Raw genomic sequence first — 18952 nt, forward strand, 5'->3', positions numbered from 1 at the left:
TCTGTCGCCCCCGTCTCTTCCTGTCCCCAATCCCACCCAGCATCAGAGTCTTTTCCAATGAGTCAACTCTTCGCATGAGGTGGCCAAAGTACTGGAGTTTCAGCTTTAGCATCATTCCTTCCAAAGAAATCTCAGGGCTGATCTCCTTCAGAATGGACTGGTTGGATCTCCTTGCAGTCTAAGGGACTCTCAAGAGTCTTCTCCAACACCACAGTTCAAAAGCATCAATTCTTTGGTGCTCAGCCTTCATCACAGTCTAACTCTCACATCCATACATGACCACAGGAAAAACCATAGCCATGACTAGACGGACCTCAGTCGGCAAAGTAATGTCTCTGCTTTTGAATATGCTATCTAGGTGCTAGCTGAATATAATTAATGACCTATGATTTATGCACTAAGGCAAGATATTCTGTGAGCTGAATAGATCCTTCTCTCCAAGCATCCTTTATTTTGCCATCACATTAGATGTCAATGATGAGCACATGCTCTTTCCTAAATCTGTATTCCACTGGAAATCTTGTAGCTATAGCGTTTTTAAAAATATCTAATTTCATCATTTTGATTCAACTGCTTTTGGCAAAATAATGCTTCCCACAGATAAAAAGAAAGACAAAATATTTTTCTCTAAAAAAATGCTCAAAATAATCGAACCAAAAAGTAGGCAGAAAACCCAAACAGACATTTCTCCAAAGAAGACACACAGATGGCTAATAAACAAAGGAAAAGATGCTCAACATTGCTCATCATTAGAGAAATGCAAAACAATATTACAATGAGTTATCACTTCACACCAGTCAGAATGCATCATCAAAAATCTACAAACAATAAATGCTGGAAGGGTGTGGAGTAAAGGGGACTCTCTGGCACTGTTAATGGGAATGTAAATTGATACAACCACTACGGATAATAGTATGGAGTTTCCTTAAAAAATTAGGAAGAAAGCTACCATATGACCCAGAAATTCCACTACTGGGCATTTGCCATGAAAAAACCATAACTGAAAAAGACACATGTATTCCAATGTTCATTGCAGCGCTATTTACAATACCTAGGATATGGAAGCAACCTAGATGTCCACTGACAGATAAATGGATAAAGAAGTTGTGGTACATGTATACAACAGAATATTACTCAGCCATAAAAAGGAACATGTGAGTCTTTTCTAATGAGGTGGATGAACTAGCATCTGTTCTACAGAGTGAAAGAAGTCAGAAAGAGAACAAGTATCGTATATTAGTGCATATACATGGAGTCTAGAAAAAAATGATACTGATGAACTTATCTGCAGGGCAGCAATACAGACACAAAAGTAGAAAAAAGACTTGTGGACCCAGTGGGGGAAGGAGAGGGTGGGGCAAATTGAGAGAGTATCATTGAGACATATACATTACCATATGTAATGATAGCCAGTTTGAATTTGCGTTTTGACACAGGGAGCTCAAATCTGGTGCCCTGTGACAACCTAGAGGGGTAGAATGGGGGTGGGAGGTGGGAGGGAGTTTCAAGAGAGAGGGGACATACGTATACCTGTGGCTGATTCGTGTTGATATATGGCAGAAATCAGCATAACATTGTAAAGCAATTATCCTCTAATTATTAATAAAAATATATAAAAGAAACAAAAGTGCTCAAAATATCAAATGACTTTCTTTAAATTACTTTGATTGTTTAGGTGTACATGTATTGAATAACATTCCTTTCACAGATGAATAGATATATAAAAAGGCAGACATTTGTAGGCTTTGGCTATTATTTGGAAAATAATAGTGTTGGGCATTGGATTAGCTTCCTACCTGTATAACTCACCAGTTTCTAATACTGACATTTCAAATTTTTGTATTATTTATTTTACCCACTTCCTGGACTGTCTTCAATACAAATTCAAATTATCTCTCTTTTTCGTTGATAAGTGAGATATTTTTAAAAGCACATAAACAAACCAAGAAGACGTACTTGTCTGTAGCCATTTGCTAATGCTGGCGTTCCAAGTTTTAATGTTAGTTTAAGACAGGCTTTGAGCAAAGGAAATCAAGTATATTTTCCCCTTCACTTTATTTCCCACATGAAAATAAATTTTTAAAGTGAATATTGCATCCTAACACAGTGCAGAGAAGGGATGGTAGGAGGGGGAATCAGAGTACAGTTGGAACTCAGCAAACATTTGAAGGCTGGCTTGTGGCCACCCTGTGTCAATTGATACCAATCTTTGGTTCCAATCTCCAATTACTAAAGAACCGAACTAGACATATTTGCTTTAAATGATTCCCCCTATGTTTGCATGAGAAGAAGGAGGACTGGGAAACATGCAGAGATAACTACCAGTCCATTCCAGTTTGTGTTTGGCCCCAGTATGCCTCTGAAATAGCTCTTATTAGTGCAACCCAAAGACCTTCTCGCTAAACCCAACGCTATTCCCAAATCATCTTGCATCTTCTCGGCAACGTTTGGCACTAATGACTGGTCCTTCCTGCTTGGCACACGACCTTCCTAAAGCGTCCCGTGGTGCACTTTTCCTCCCACCTTCACGGAACTTTTTCTGCCCTTTCAGTATGGAAATCTCTTATTTATTCACTACATGTTGGTTGTTTCAAAACGCAGTCCCATGTCTCTCCTCTATTCCATAATTTTTTTAGAGAGTCTGAGTTACATGTCTTCCTTCAATTATCCACTATTTGAACTGGCACCTAATCTCCAGTCTGTACACTTAAATGTTTAGATAACCACCCACTTGTTAACTTCTAAATCCAACAAGTCCCAAACTAAGCTCATGATCCCATAATCTAATCTGTCTCTGGGCTTTACATCCCAGATCAAGACACCAACTTTCATCCCATTATGCAAATCACCCTTGAGCCCTCTCTTTCCTTTATCCTGTCTCCAAACCAAACACAATTTTATTTGCTAATAAATTTCAACGTGTTCATTTCTTTTCAAAACTATGACCGTTACTCTAGGCTAGCCTTTTATTTTCTCTGTTAAACTGAGAACCCCTTCAAATGAGCAACTCACTCCCTGACCCCTCAGGGTAGTGGAGAATAGACCCATCACTGCTGGCTTCATAGTTTGGGCAAATAGCACACATCAACAGCCCACAGAGCCCCTCTCTTCCTGGTCTCCACTCATCCCCCAGGCCTCATAATGCATCCTGAATTCTCTCTCCATGTCGGCCAGCCATCCCGGTAGCACTTTCAGTCTCTCCCCTAGTGCTCCTTCTCATCACAGGGTCTTCCATGCCGCATTCCACCCTCCAGGAAGTGCTTTCTCCTCCTTATCTAGTTAATTCTTACTTACCCCTCAGATCTCAGTTCAATGGTTCCATCCCCAATAAAACTTTCTCTCTCTTGCCTGACCAGATAAAATCTCTTAGCACTTCTCCTTTTAGCACTTAACTCAAATGCAATTTTATAGTTTTCCTGCTATTAGTTATTATTAGTTTCTGTATTATTTCTTAATATATGAAGTCTTTTTTTGGAGTATACTTGCTTTACAATGTTGTTTTAGTTTCTTGAACAAAAGCAAATTAATACACATATGTAGAATCTAGAAAAATGGTATAGATGAACTTATTTTCAAAGCATATACAGAGACACAGATATAGGGAACAAATGTATGGGTCCCAAGGAGGTAAGGGGGAAGTGGGGTGAGATGGGCTGGGAGATTGCACCCTGCTGCTGTTGCTGCTGCTTAGCTGCTTCAGTCATGTCCAACCCTAGGTGACCCTATGGACTATATAACCCATCAGGCTGCTCTGCCCATGGAATTTTCTAGGCAAGCATACTGGAGTGGGTAGCCTTTCCCTTCTCCAGGGGATCTTCCCAACCCAGGGATCAAACCCAGGTCTCCTGCATTGCAGGCGGATTCTTTACCACTAAGCCACCAGGGAAGCCCCACATAGATACTACTATGTATAAAACATATAAATAATGAGAACCTACTGTATAGACTGCAAGGAGATCCAACCAGTCCATTCTGAAGGAGATCAGCCCTGGGATTTCTTTGGAAGGAAATGATGCTAAAGCTGAAACTCCAGTACTTTGGCCACCTCAGGCGGAAGAGTTGACTCATTGGAAAAGACTCTGATGCTGGGAGGGATTGGGGGCAGGAGGAGAAGGGGACGACAGAGGATGAGATGGCTGGATGGCGTCACCGACTCGATGGACGTGAGTCTGAGTGAACTCCGGGAGTTGGTGATGGACAGGGAGGCCTGGCGTGCTGCTATTCATGGGGTCGCAAAGAGTCGCACACGACTGAGCTACTGAACTGAACTAAACTGAACTGTAGAGCACAGGGAACACGTCTCAGTGCTCTGTGGTGACCGACATGGGAAGGGAATCCAAGGTAAAGGGGATATACATATGCACGTGGCTGATGGGCTTGGATGTCTGCTGTCTTCATAGGTGCACATCCCATACAGAAAGGAATGTGCCTGTCTAGTTTGCCCACCATTATATGTTTCTTGTCTGGCACAGTACCTGCCATGTAATAAGACTATCACTAGTATTGCTGATTGAAGGAATAAATGGAATTGCAATGTGGTATTTACCTCTGAGTGAGTGATAGTCGCTTAGTCGTGTCTGACTCTTTTGCAACCCTATGGACTGTAACTTGCCAGACTCCCTGTCAATGGAATTCTCCAGGCAAGAATTCTGGAGTGGGTTGTCATTTCCTTCTCCATTTACCTTTGAACTTCTTGTCAAAGGTCAGATTTCAATGTGTGCCTACCTTCAGGTCCTTAATAGAAAATAAAATCCTGAGCAGTGATTGCAGCCTGGAGTTAGTGGCTCCAATCTCCAGATTTGCTCTGGGGCTCAAATCAGCTGTGTCTCTATGTATAAGGAATGAAGTATCAGAGTGCGTGGGAACTGAAAGAAGATTTTCCCAACTTTTTCCATCCTTTTCTTTATCAGGAACAGCAAATCCTTTATCTGCTTGGGTAAAATATGTTCTCTTTCAAAAGGTTCTGTTCCTCCAAAAGCAGTAATTATAGTCATAAAGCAGGAAACCTACAGGTTAGTGGTGTGGGTGGGAAAAAGGAAAGGATAGCGACAGAGGAAGGAGCATGCACTTAAGGAAAATCAGTCTCGATCTCTGAAAACTGAAGGGAAAAAGCATCTCATGAAGGAAAATGTGGAACATAATTTCTACAAAGTCTTAGTATCAAATATATATACTCCCTATGAGTATATACACAAACGGCTGCATCATCCTGGTTTCAAACAAGCTCTGACTTTTCTGTAAAATCTGCACAGAAGCCCCAATTGTTGGCCTTCAAACGAGCTCTCCTGAATTATTTCGTACATTCAGAAATGATACAAGAAATTGGTGGACGATGTGTTCTGATTTGGGCCACAAAATATAAGGTCATGCGGAGTCAATCCCTGTGTAAGAAATATCCCCTGGAGGAGGGCAGGGCAACTTACTCCAGTGTTCTTGCCAGAAAAATCCTGTGGGCAAAGGAGTCTGGCAGATCTCAAAGAGCCAGACATGACTGAAGCAACTGAGCAAGCATGTACACATACATACTGTATTTTCGTAATCTGTAACGGAGAAGAATCTGAAGATGAACAAATACGTATACATCACTTTTCTGTACACCTGAAACTAACATTTGGAATCAATATATGTGAGAGCTGTTTGTTTTGAAGGAAAAAAAAAAAAACAAAACAGCCCAATGTGTTAAATAAGTGTTAAACATCTTCAGTACACAGAAGATGTTTTTCAAATGTAGGGAGGCAGCAAAGCTCTGTGTCAGGATTAAACTCAGACTACAACCTTTCTCTCCTTTAGAACCACATGTCTTGAAAGCTTTTCCTAGAAGTCCACCCTAATATTGCACAGATTCTGGCAGGACACGAGACTTATTCAAGCCCTAACGCTGGCCTCTCCTAATGGCCCTTCACTTAGTGTTTTTGCTTCTGATCTGCTGTGCCACTGGGATAAGAGGGCATGGCTGAAATCACTTCCATCGAACAGTGGAAACATGGAACCTTGAGATCATAACTGATGACCTGGTAGTCCAAATTTATTTCAAGAGCATCCTTTTTGTTCATTTTCTAAAATTAATTTTTATTGGAGTATAGTGGCTTTACAATGCTGTTGCTTTCTACTATACAGCAAAATGATCAGTCATATATATATATATGTATATATATATATATACATCCCATAGCTTTTGGACTTCCTTCCTGTTCAAGCAACCACCATGCTCTAAGTTACCTGTGCTATAGTGTATGTTGTCATTAGCGTCCATTTTACATATAGTATCAGCCGTGTGTATGTGTCAACATCAACCTCAGCTTCCCTGTCTCTCAACTCGTGCAATATTTAAGGTTTTTTTGTTGTTGTTGCCAGTATTTTAAAACCAAGAGATAGTACACAAAGTTCTAGATTCCCAGGTTTTATAAACAAAGAACTGTCCTCTTGACAGAACTGTCTAGGCTGGGTTGTATGTTTCACTCTGTGTGTGTCCCCAGGGAGCTCTTCAGTCACATCTTCTCCATTGACTCATGGGTGCCACCAAATTGGCCTCTGTAGATGGGTGATTACCCTTCGTGGCCTAACCTTTGTCTTAATGATTTCAACCTAGACTCAAACTCTTACAGCAGTCCCCTTTTCAGCAAAGTTACCAAAAATAGGCCTTGGGTCAGTAACTCAGAGCCTCAAGTACATTTTGTTTCTTTACTGAGTCTGACTTTATGCTTCCATTCTCCCTAAGTGCTGTGCTTTCTTGCTATCACATCTCAATTCATGCCCCAAGAACAAAGGATGAGTTGTCTAGCCCTCTTCACCAATATGAATGTCACGTCTTTTGGACTGTGGAAACTCCTCTGTGTTTGGCCTGCTCAAGCACCCAAGTCTCGCTTTGAAATCACAGCCCTTGAGAATGAGTCTCACTTCTTACTGACCCTGAAAGCTATTTGCTCCACCAATAGCTCTCATTCCTGGATTCACATTACAATCACTTGGGCAACTTTTAAAAAAATTTGATGTTGCAATGAAGACCAGTTAACTCAGAATCTCTGCAGGAAGACCCTAGAATTCTGCATTTTTTTTAAGTTCTCCACATAATGCAAGTGTCCCCAACCTCCAGGATCTAATGTTTGATCACCTGAGGTGGAGCTGATATAATAATAATAAAGTACAAAGTATATGTAATGTGCTTGAATCATTCTGAAACCATCCAGTCCACTTCATCTGAGAAAAAATTGTATTCCATGAAACGAACCCTGGTGCTGAAAAGACTGGGGACCACTGACATAATGTACAATGTTCCAAGTTTGAATCCACTCTGCGAAGTAATATGGATTACCTTCTTCTTCCCAAAATCTACCAGAGTCATAGGTTCAGCCTTTGCTCTCAGGACCAGCCCACTGCCAGCGATGCCCCCTTTTACATACACACATTCACATATACATCGACATAGACAGATAGATAGATAATCACGTCTTCATATGTGTCAATGACTCCCAACTCTGGCTGTGCATTAGAACAACTTGAGGAATTTTAAAAAATACTGATGTTTTGGTTCTGAATAGATCAGTCGGCTGAGTGAAATCAGAATCTAAGCTACGATTGACAACGACAGCACTAAAGTATTCAGTGTAATAATAAGATCACTTCCAAGAAGACACATCTTATTGCTAGCATAAGCTGTGTGACAAATAGCCACAAAACCTTAGGACCCTACAAAAATAAGCACTGTTGCTTCTATGTCTGCAGGTTGGCTGAGCTCAGCAGGGCAGCTCTACTGATAATGGTTTGGCTTGTTCACACAACTTGGATGGGCTGGGAGCTGACTGATTGAGGCTGGGTTTTCCAAGAACAATCAGCTCTGTTCCTTCTCTTTCGGGGTCTAGCAAGCAAGCTGTGCATATACTTCTTGTGATGTTGGGAGGGTCATAAGTAAACATGGGGAAATATGTATGTATGTTTCAAAACCTTTGTTGTAACTCATGTGGTAATAATATGGCCCAGAGTAAGTCACAAAGTAAGTGAAAGCGAAGTCACTCAGTCGTGTCTGACTCTGCAGCCCCATGGACCGTAGCCTATCAGGCTCCTCCGTCCATGGGATTCTCCAGGCAAGAGTACTTGAGTGGGTTGCCATTTCCTTCTCCAGGGGATCTTCCTGACCCAGGGATTGAACTCAGGCCCGCTGCATTGTAGGCAGACGTTTTACTATCTGAGCCACCAGGGAAGTCACAAAATAAAGCACAGGGCAAAACCAGCATCAGTGGAGCAAGGAAGAGACTTTCCTGGTAAAGAATCTGCAGTAAAGAATCTGTCTTGCAATACAAGGGATGTGGATTCAATCACTGGTTGGGGAACTAAGATTCCCAAATGCCCTGGAGCAACTAAGCCCGAGGGTCGAAACTACTGAGCCCATGCACCAGAACTAGAGAGTCCTTGTGCTGTGCTGTGCTTAGTCACTCAGTTGTGTCTGACCCTTTGTTGACCCCATAGATAGCCCTTGTGCTGCACCAAAAGATTCCACGTGACCCAGTTAAGACCTGATGCAGTCAAATAAATAAATAAATAAATAATTACAACAACAAAAAGCAGAGCAAGGAGCTGAATTATTCTCCTCAAAGTGAGAGAAACAGAGTGGATATCACTGAAAAACAATGTGATCTCTCACTGAAGGTATGGAGATACCTTTTTTTCCTTGACTTATAAATAGCTCAAATATTTAAGATACAGGCGGTATGTTTGAGAATTCTCAGTTGACTTCATCGTGGTCTTTTCAGCCTTGCAGCCCCTGCTGAAATCTTCTCTGACCTATTGCTACATCATGTCTTTGTTACAATTCTAAGTCCCAGGATCTCTGCTCTAAGCATGTGTTAGCAACAAATAGTTCTCTGTTCCACCTATTACTAAGTGTAGAAAATAAAAAGGGATGGTACCTAAGGTAGGAATCACTTGTTGAAAAGTGTAAGTCCTAGACTTGTGCAGGAGTTCCGAGCATTCTTCTCTCATTACGTTTTGAAAATGTCTTACTTTATATACAGTAAAGATTATAGTGACGATAGAGAACAGAATTGCTTGTATCTCAAGCTGCAATCTCAAGAATTCATCTCACAATGGTGGGCAGTATAATTTTTTTTTTTTAAGTCTTTACTGAATTTGTTACAACACTGCTATTTTATGGTTCAGTGTTTTGGCAGCAAGGCCTGTGGTGTCTTAGCTCCCCAGCCAGGAATTGAACCCACACCCCCTGCATTGCACCGCCAGGGAAGTCTTTACAATCTTTTTTTAAATTTGATTTTTTAAAATTTCCATATGCAATGTAATGTTTAGGCATGCTGCTTGGGATGTTATTTCTAAAAAAAAAAATGACCATTTTTCAGAATACCATTTTGATTTTAAATACTAGTCAAGAAAAAGGAGTGATGTTAAAATACATGAACAATTTTCTATTACAGAAATGAAAAACTGATTTGCATCTAAAAGTGCAAGAGATGAAGTAATTTAACCCTTCACCAGATGATATGGCAATATACAATACATTGCTTCAGCTGTTTGAGAAGGCTGTAATGTATTTTTATATTGACATAGAAGATTATAAATTACATTGAATAAGTACCCATAATCTTTAATTCTCTTTCATTTTTTTCTCTTTTGGGCTAACTTCTCCCAATTTTGGTAGATCACATAGGGTGATTGGATATGCATCACAAAAAGATATTTAGAGCTATTTAGACACCTCTTTGGAATTAAGTGAAAGAAGTGCTTGATTATGAAAGTATAGCAATTGGGCCTAAGATCATGTATATACATTCTTTTCAAGTTGCAGCCAAAATCAGGTTTAGAGATTTCTGTTGAGTTCTTTTTGATTGATGGTGGTGGTTGTTACAGAAAAATGGAAATTTCTGCCTCATGCTTAGGAAACCAGACATTATCACCCCTTGATTATTCATTTGCTGGAACAACTTGCTTCATTTATTGAAGTAAAGACAAGGCTGAAACTGGATCTACACGGCACATGTCAGTGGCTTTATGTGTTTGTGAATAATAAGTAGCCTTTGGTGCTCAGTGTTGACTTTCTAGGCTACAGCTCGACATCATTTTGATTTCTCTTTTGATGAGCTGATGCCATCTTGGAGCTCTTAGCTGTAAATAGGAGAACACTTATAAGGATGACAGGGAGCAATGTTCCTTTTGGAAGGAAGAGGGGAGGAAGGGGAGGCTTTTGTTCAGTCACGGAAAATGGACGTGTGTCTCATGGTGGCTGCAGTTTAAATAAACATAAACTCTGAACTAGAGATCGTTCTTTCGTGCTAGCAGCACCAAACCAAAATACAGTTTTATTTGGTTAACCCCAAAGTAGGATGTGGGTGCCAGGCTTGGAAACCATATGATCGGGTTTCAGGCAGATACCACTAGGGCTGTGCTTTTGTCTTGAGAAAGGAAAGTCATAAAGGCATTACTCCTCATAACACCATCATGATGTTTAGCAAACAGATGCAACCATAACAACAGCTCACTTCAGAGAAAGGTCTGGAGGGTCCTTTGCCCTTTCAGCATAAGTATGAAACCTCTCCAGAGCAGAGCTCTGCAGAGTGAAGGGGCATTTTGCAACAAACGGTAGAGAGACAGTGGGAGTCTTGGGCACAGCCTGGTGAAGGAAGAAGTGCTCATCTCCTGTTTCCCACGTGAGTTCTGCAGCCTACTGATTTGGAATCCGTGTCTAGAAGCATCACCTGAAATTCCCTGTTTCCCCGTGGTGATCCAGCCAGGACAAAACAGCAGCCTCCATCACTGGGTGATTTCACCCAGTCTCCATTTTGTCTTTCTTTCATCAGGAAAATTCTTCAGGCCCTGGGATCCTTCCAAACATGCAAGTTCTGTGAGTCTCAGGTCTGGCCTTGCTTATTCAGAGCTCGTCACAGTGTGGAGCTTTGTTTATTTATTTGCCACAGAGTTGTTTCTTTTCCCCCTTCCTGGGACCTGGGGCGGGGTGGGCAGATGATGGAGTTGGGTGCCCCAAGTTAATGACTAGCCCTTATATTCACAAGCTCGTCTACTTTTGTCCTCACCTGACGCCTCCCCGGTGCCAGTGAGCAGGAATGAATCCAATTGAGGGCCACTGTGTCCCTTATAAGAAAAACTGCTCACTTGGCTGGAAATGCTTTGACAGAAGGCAGAGCAGCCGGTCACACACAGCAGTGCGTCTTCTGGCTTTGGGAGCAGAAGGGCAGTGGCGGGTCCGCGGAGGAGGGGCCCGAGCTATTGTGGGCCAGCCCGAAGCACAGCCGTCCACCCGGAGCTGAGCATGCTGCCCTCTGCCCCGGTCTCTGCTCCTCCTCTCAGACTTGGGGCCTGACCCCCAACCCCTTCCCAACAATCAGCTCTCCCTGAGAAGGTAATCATCTTATGGTGCATTGGCGGAGAAGAAAAGGCGCTCTAGAAAAATGTTATGATAATAGAAAACTCTTCAGTGTTGGAACCATCTGGTGCGCTGGGGTAACAAAGGAGGCGGTAATTGAGTGCCCAGGAACTCCTTTTGGCCCCAGATAATGGGCACTCACCCTGATCTGTATTCTTCACAAGAGTAATTCACCAACATTTCACACCACATCTGTACCCCATTTCCGCCGTCAATGCAGCCCCACACATAAGTTACCACACTTAATTAAGTCCACATCACTCTGCTTCAAAGAACAGAAAGGTTTGTGTGGGGGCCTCAGTGGCCAAGAGGCACAAATGAGGTTTTAGTGACTCTTGTTCTGTGGGAGGGACTGAGAGGGATGTGGCGCTCCTGCCACCGAGCTGGGCTCCCAGCGGGCCGGCGGGGATGGGCCTGACAGCTTTAGGCCGGGCGACAGCTGCGGATAAGCTTCGGCTGCGGCCTCGTGGCCGGGCGTGCTCAGGGAGGGCTGGCGACCCCTTTGTGGCGTAATCTTGCTTTTGAAAATGTGCTACAATTGATTTGGTCTGATTTCTAAGGTGCTGTCACCAGAGCATCATTAAAAGTCCTTTAAGAAACTGGAGAATAGACTAGATCAGCAAAGGCAGCTTTGTTCCGACTCTCCGCCTGGCTTTGGCCGGCCAGCCCTTCCAGCTGACAGAAGGGGCACAGCCTGTAAGCTCCCAACAATTAACATGGGACCATTTTATTTTCCTTTAATCAACAAGACAATGCTACTAGGAGAATCAAAGCCACACTCTCTGGAAAACGGGAGTTCTTTCCTTCACCCGCGTCTTGGCGTGAGAATGATTCCACATTCCAATGGTTGGCCACAAGCATCACTTTACTAAAGTATTTTTTGCTGTTTGTGTATGTGTTTGTGTGTGTTTTCTCCCCTAAACCACTCCCAGAGGCTTAAAAGTTCCCTCCTCCTAGAGGTTGAGCAAGCAGCCGACAGAAAAGAAAGCTGAGCCTAACGAGAAGGACATTAACCCAGGACCGAAGTACCAGTGGCTGAAAGCAGAGGTGCCCCCAGCCCCCCTAGCTATCTCAGTCATAGGTAAATTAGTGACCCCTTTTCTCCCTTCAGATGATAAGGAGGGAGCCAGTGTAGGGACCTTGAAGATATTTCTCACAACAAGTGTCAAAATACCCTGAAAGCTCCTGGGGGCGGCCTCCCACAGGCAGCATGCCCTTCATTTGTTTATCTCAGTGCTGACAAATTGCAGCGTTTTCACAGTCTAGCTGTGGGCTCATTTGCATGGGCCGCCCTCCATCTCTGAGCAGATAATGAGGCTCAGCATAAAGCCCCATTGAGGGCTCCCCGAGTTGACTGCGATGAATACAGAGCAGAGAATTAGGGGGCTTGGAGGCTATTGTGTGCGGCCCCTGGGCTTTTATCTTCCCTCCTGCTCATTTTCAGGTCTTTCAAGGAAACTGCCTCCCTCCGCTTTCTCTTTCTCGGGAGTGTCTTTTCCCTCTTTCACTGTGAATGGGCACCATCTTCCCAATCGTCAGCTCAGCCTTGTGCTATTTCAGTCACCGTAATTATCTTCCTGTCTTATCCTATGAAATGCTAGAGGTTTCTTTTCACTGGGCAAGCCACTGAGAAAAGCCCTGAAGCATTGTCCCAGGAGCCGTGGGCCCCTGCATCCACCCACCCGCCACTCAGATACCCTCTCTGGCGTTATAGAACCAGGACACTTCTGTCGAAACACGCCACCCCGTCACCAGACAGAGGTGCCATTGCATCCACCATCGAGTTGTGGGTGATGTTTCGGTACGTTATAGCAATTCAGGAATTCAATATTCTTGGGAAATTCAGTATTTTGAGGGTGTGTGCTCAAGGAGGTGGGAGTGAGGTTCAAGAGGGAGAGGACATGGCTGTACCTATGGCTAATTCATGCTGATGTTTAGCAGAAACCAACACAGTACTGTAAAGCAGTTACCCTTCAATTAAAAATAAATAAATTTATTAACATAGAAAAAAATGATTTCAGTAAATGGGGCTCACATTTTTGAATTGAACTTGGAGAGGATGTAGCTTGGTCAGAATAAGCGATGTAACACAGAGGGTTTCTCCAGAAGGGAGTGCTTTCCCATCGGAGAAAACATTCTTCAATGAGGTGGGTGGGAAAGGAGCTTCTGGAGATGAAACAGTGGTCATTTGGAAAGGACCTTATGGGTGGATCTGAGTGATCATTTTCAAAATAAAGGGAAGAGGCCCAGGAGGTGAAATGACTTACCCTAAGTCACACAAATCTGGAAAGTAACCCCAGTACCCTTACACGGAAGTCTGGAAGGGAACACAGTCTGGCACCATGAGCTCTCAGCAAAACACATATCTGCTCGGTGCATTCTGCTCTGTGTCTGTTTCCCTAGGCAAGGGCTCCCAATCCATTACATTTTGAGATGACCTAACTCACTTTTTTTTTTTTTCTCTAGAACCCCTGACAAGGATCATCAGTAATTCCCAGACCTCTGCCTTCCTCCACCCTGATTTTTGGATACAGGATTCATTCTCCCTAATTCTGTCATAGCAAGATGGATGATTCATTCTCCTTTCATCTGGTTAAGTGGCTATGTAGATACAGTCACACATCCTAACTTCTTAGACTTTCAATTCTCTGTGTTCTGTCCAGTGGAATGAGAAAGACCTCGATCTACTAGAAGTCAACAAAGTGGTCAGAAAAACTATGAAGCTGATGAGCAAAGAGCCTGCTCGACAATGGTTGAGAGCCCCTTCCAAATTTATTTTGTGACACTGAAATTCTGAAAGCTTTCATAAATGCTTGTATGTCTGTAATAAATTTACTTCTAAGTCCTCGTCTTTTTTAAATTATGCATTTAATTTCTCCAATTATTAATTCACACATGCTCACCATAGAACATATGGAAATTATAAAAGTGTATTTTGCTTCCCAGGTGACACAGTGGTAAAGAATCCATCTGCCAATGAAATAGACACAGTTCAATCCCTGGATTTGGGAAGATCTCCTAGAGAAGGTAATAGCAACCCACTCCAGCAACCCATCTCCAAAAACAGATTCTTGCCTGGAAAATTCCATTGACAGAGGAGCCGAGTGGGCTACAGCCCATGGGGTCACAAAGAGTTGGTCATGACTGAGTGAACTAAACAATGACAACAGCATTTTCCTTCTCACCATCTCTAGTTCATCAGTTGATCATCATTAACATACTCTGCGGCATGTCTCTTTGCTCTTTCAAATACATTAATGCTAGGTTTTTACTGTAGGTTTCAGACCAACATATTTCTTTCCACTGACGTATGTAGCTTTTTAAAAACAAATACTAGAGACTTCCCTGACTGTCCAGTAGCTAAGATTCCTACATTCCAATGCAGGGGTCATGAGTTCAATCCCTGGTCTGGGAACTAGATCCCACATGTTGCAACGAAGAGTTTGCATGTTGCAATTAAAGATCCATGTGTCATAGCGAAGATAGAAGATCTTTGTTATGCAACTAAGACCCACAACTAAGACCCGGTGCAGCCAGATAAATATATTTTTTTAAAGTGAAAAACAGATTTTTAAAAATAAATAAATAAAAACAAATACTAAATAGTACATATAATGACCCTAAACACCATTTACATAACTAGTAATAAAGAGCTAAGTCCCATAAAAGAAGAACCATCATGATTTCACATGTAGTGACAGATGTGTGTGCAAAAGAAGTTGAGAATTAATTTAACTGGAAAGGACTCAGTTATATAATCAGTTGGGCTTTTCCCAAGTCGCGCTAGTGATAAAGAACCCACCTGCCAATACAGGAGATATAGGAGACTCTGGTTCAATCCCTGGGTCAGGAAGATCCCCTGGAGGAGGGCATGGTAACCCACTCCCTGAGGCACTTCTGAGGCATCATTTCTTAATCTGTAGAAGATAAGCAACAATGCCTCTCTTTTAACATTTTGTAATGACTTAGGATAATGTATTTTAGCCATTTAGCACAGTGCCTGACAAACAAGGAAGGGTTTTTGCCAGAGCAGAAGCATAATAAAGATGCTTGTGAAATCTTCTGGAATGTGTCCTTTTGATGGATTCTCATACATCTAGTAGTGTGTAAGTGTAGTCTAAATCTTTCGCATAAGCTTAGGAGGAGACCAGCTGACTGGTTTCCATTGTGAGGATATATTTGCCTCTCCTCTGTATGAAACCCAAGGACCCACCCTCAGCACTGCTTCATATGCCATGGGGAGAGTGGTGGTAAAAGCCATCTGTCCTGCTGGGATGGAGAAGTGATTGATAAAGTTTCATGCACATGTTCCTCACAAGTCAATGACTGGAGTCTGCCTGATTCTGAATGTGCTGTCCATAGAGGCATCTGAGAGGACATATGTAGTGGCATTTAAGTGCTAATTTTTGCTTTGGAAGAAAAGAATATTTGCCTTGGAGACATTATTAAAAGCACAGACTGAGGCTGTAACATGTGGTAAATAAATAATCATCCTCACAGTTCAATATAATAAAACAAGTCTCACTATGGAACTCAAGACAAGTAGACACATTTACTGGTTCCACTAAAATAGATAAAAGATGATTCTGGTTATTGAAGAGTATGGCATAGCAGAATACATTCTAATGGCTAAAAACTAGAGTGTTAATTCAAGTTGATTTCTTTATCAATTATGCAAGAAACCCCCAAGCTAGTTAGAAATTTGATTTTTTAACTGTTCACTAAATAGCATATTTGCCCATGTCTTCTTTTGAAGTGAAGCAAAGATCAACAAAGAATTTAAAATAGCTTGAGTGGCAAAGCTTATAAGAAAAAAGCCTGAGCTGAAAGTTGCTCAGTCTTATTCAACTCTTTGTGAGAATTCTCCAGGCCAGAGTACTGGAGTGGGTAGCCTTTCCCTTCTTCAGAGGATCTTCCCAACCCAGCGATGGAACCCAGGTCTCCCGCACTGCAGACAGATTCTTTACCAGCTGAGACATAAGGTTCAGAGTCCCTTGGACTGCAAGGAGATTAGACTTGTCAATCCTAAAGGAAATCACTCCTGAATATTCATTAGATGGACTGATGCTGAAGCTGAAACTCCAATACTTGGCCACCTTATGTGAAGAACTGACTCATCGGAGAAGACCCTGATGCTGAGCAAGATTTAAGGCAGGAAGAGAAGGGGAACACAGAGGATGAGATGGTTGGATGGAATCACTGACTTGATGGAGATGCATTTGAACAAGTTCCTGAAGCTGGTGAAGGACAGGGAAGCCTGGTGTGGTGTAGTCCATGGGTCACAAAGTCGAACACGACTGAGCGACTGACCTGAACTGAACTGAGCTGAAGCTCTGTTTCACTTCAGTCACATTTGTATGAGACATCCATATACTCAGATGGCAAATGAGACAACTAGCCATGAGCAAAAAGGGGTGCTTTTCCTCCTGTATCAAAACCCTCCTGGGGACTTCCCTGTGACCCAGTGGTTAAGAATTCATCTGCCAGTGCAGGGGACATGGGTAGATCCCTGGTTTGGGAAGATGCCACAGCTTCGTTAGTGCATGTGCAGTCACGTTAGGCTGTAGCTTGCCAGACTCCTCTGTCCATAGACTTATCCAGGCCAGAATGCTGGAGTGAGCTGCCATTCCTTCTCCAGGGTATCTTTCCAACCCAGGGCTTGAACCTGCGTCTCCTACATTGGCAGGTGGATTCTTTACCACTGTGCCACCTGGGAAGCCCACATGCCTTGGGGCAACTAAGCCCATGTGCCCCAACTACTGAGCCCATGCTCTGCAACAAGAGAAGCCATTGCCAAAAACACTAAAATAAAAGAAAGAAAGAAAAAACCTACTGGTTTCCCTCTACTGTCTGTTTTCATCTTCTTCTTTGGTAATAGAATTTTTAATTTAGCTAGAAATCACTTCCTGGATAAAGACTACATTTCCCAGCCTCCTTGGTGGCTAGATGACCATATAACTAAATTCTGCCCTTGAGAAGTAATTGGAAGCAGCATACATCCATGCCCAGAGTGTCTTTTGACTTGTCTTCTTGCCTGCTAGCTGGAACATGACAGGAAAAATGGGAGTTCCCATAGTTCCCTTGTGAATAGCATCCATGTACAACAAAACAGAAGAATCTTGAGTCCACGGTACCATGGAGGATCATGCTATAATTTCAGGACTGATTCATTTTCAAAATGTCTAAATGTCAAGGAAGCCATATACTTCTATTTTTAAAGCCACAGTTCATAGATTTGTTTTTCTTACAGATTGCACCTAATATTGATTTATATAACCATACTCAGCATTCCATTTTGAAATTCAAAGGATTAGAGGTTTTCCAGAGTTTTCCTGAAAGCATATCAAGCAGTGATTATGAGGGTATATCTGGTGCCCCTCAGTGGGAAGTTCAGGCACCCACTCCCAATATTACTTTCAGTGAGACGGGGGAGGAACAAGGAAGGCATGAAGACCATTACCATAAATTACCCAGTTTATACAAAATCCACTATGACCACAAGTTCTGCACAAGGGAAAAAAAGTGAAAATGGTAGTCACTCAGTCTTGTCTGACTCTTTGTGACCCCATGTACTGTAGCCCACCAGGTTCCTCTATCCATGGAATTATCCAGGCAAGTATACTGGAGTGGGTAGCCATTCGCTTCTCCAGGGTATCTTCCCAACCCAGGGATCAAACCCAGATCTCTTAAATTGCAGGCAGATTCTTTACTATCTGAGCCACCAGGAAAATTAGATATTTACTATTGGTTCTACCCCAAACAAAAATGGCAGAAATGCCAGTTTCTTCAGTAACAAGCACCGTGTGAGACCCCTGGTTTCTAATGAGTTCTGCACCAAGCAATCTTTCAAATATACAGAAGACAAGGTATCTGAATGAAAAAGTTTCACTGGGAAATCCAGAATATAAGAGGAAAGCAAGAGTAATGGAAGCAAATTGAATATTAGGAATATGACTTGCAGCAAGGCTTCCTTGAATGGGAAGTTCTGGGTGGGTCAGAATTGTTAGGCGAGGTCTTAAAGAAAGAGACATGATAATGGAATGTAAGGGTTCACATGACAAATGGGGGAAAAGGCAGCACAAGGGTACAGGCAAGAGAAATCCTCCCATTAACTCAGCGCCTCCTTTGTGCAGGGCTGTGCTGAATGCTTGGGAGGACAAAATTAACCTTGAACAAGTAAGTTTACTGCACTATAGTTTAATTTCCTCATCTGCAAATGGAGATAGCTGTAGAGTTCTATTCAGAACTAGATTTATGAATGTATATAAAGTATTTAGGATAGTACCTGGTACGTACCACATACTCAATCAATATAAGCTATCCCTATTATTATTTTTTGAGGAACTCGAAGTCCAGTGAAGGTGACAACATGTAATATTATAAATGGTAAATGTGGTATAATGATTAATATAATGTGGATAAAGCACTCAGGAAAACACAGGAGGAGAAAGCTAAGAGTTGGGAGAAGGCATTTATGAGTCTTCCCCAAATAAATCAAATTAGACTTTAGGTTTAAAAGGTGACCAAATGGGTTTCTCCAGATAAAGAACATAATTCCAGGTAGGG

This window comes from Capra hircus, chromosome 13, assembly GCF_001704415.2.
Source record: "Capra hircus breed San Clemente chromosome 13, ASM170441v1, whole genome shotgun sequence".
Lineage (NCBI taxonomy): Eukaryota > Metazoa > Chordata > Mammalia > Artiodactyla > Bovidae > Capra > Capra hircus.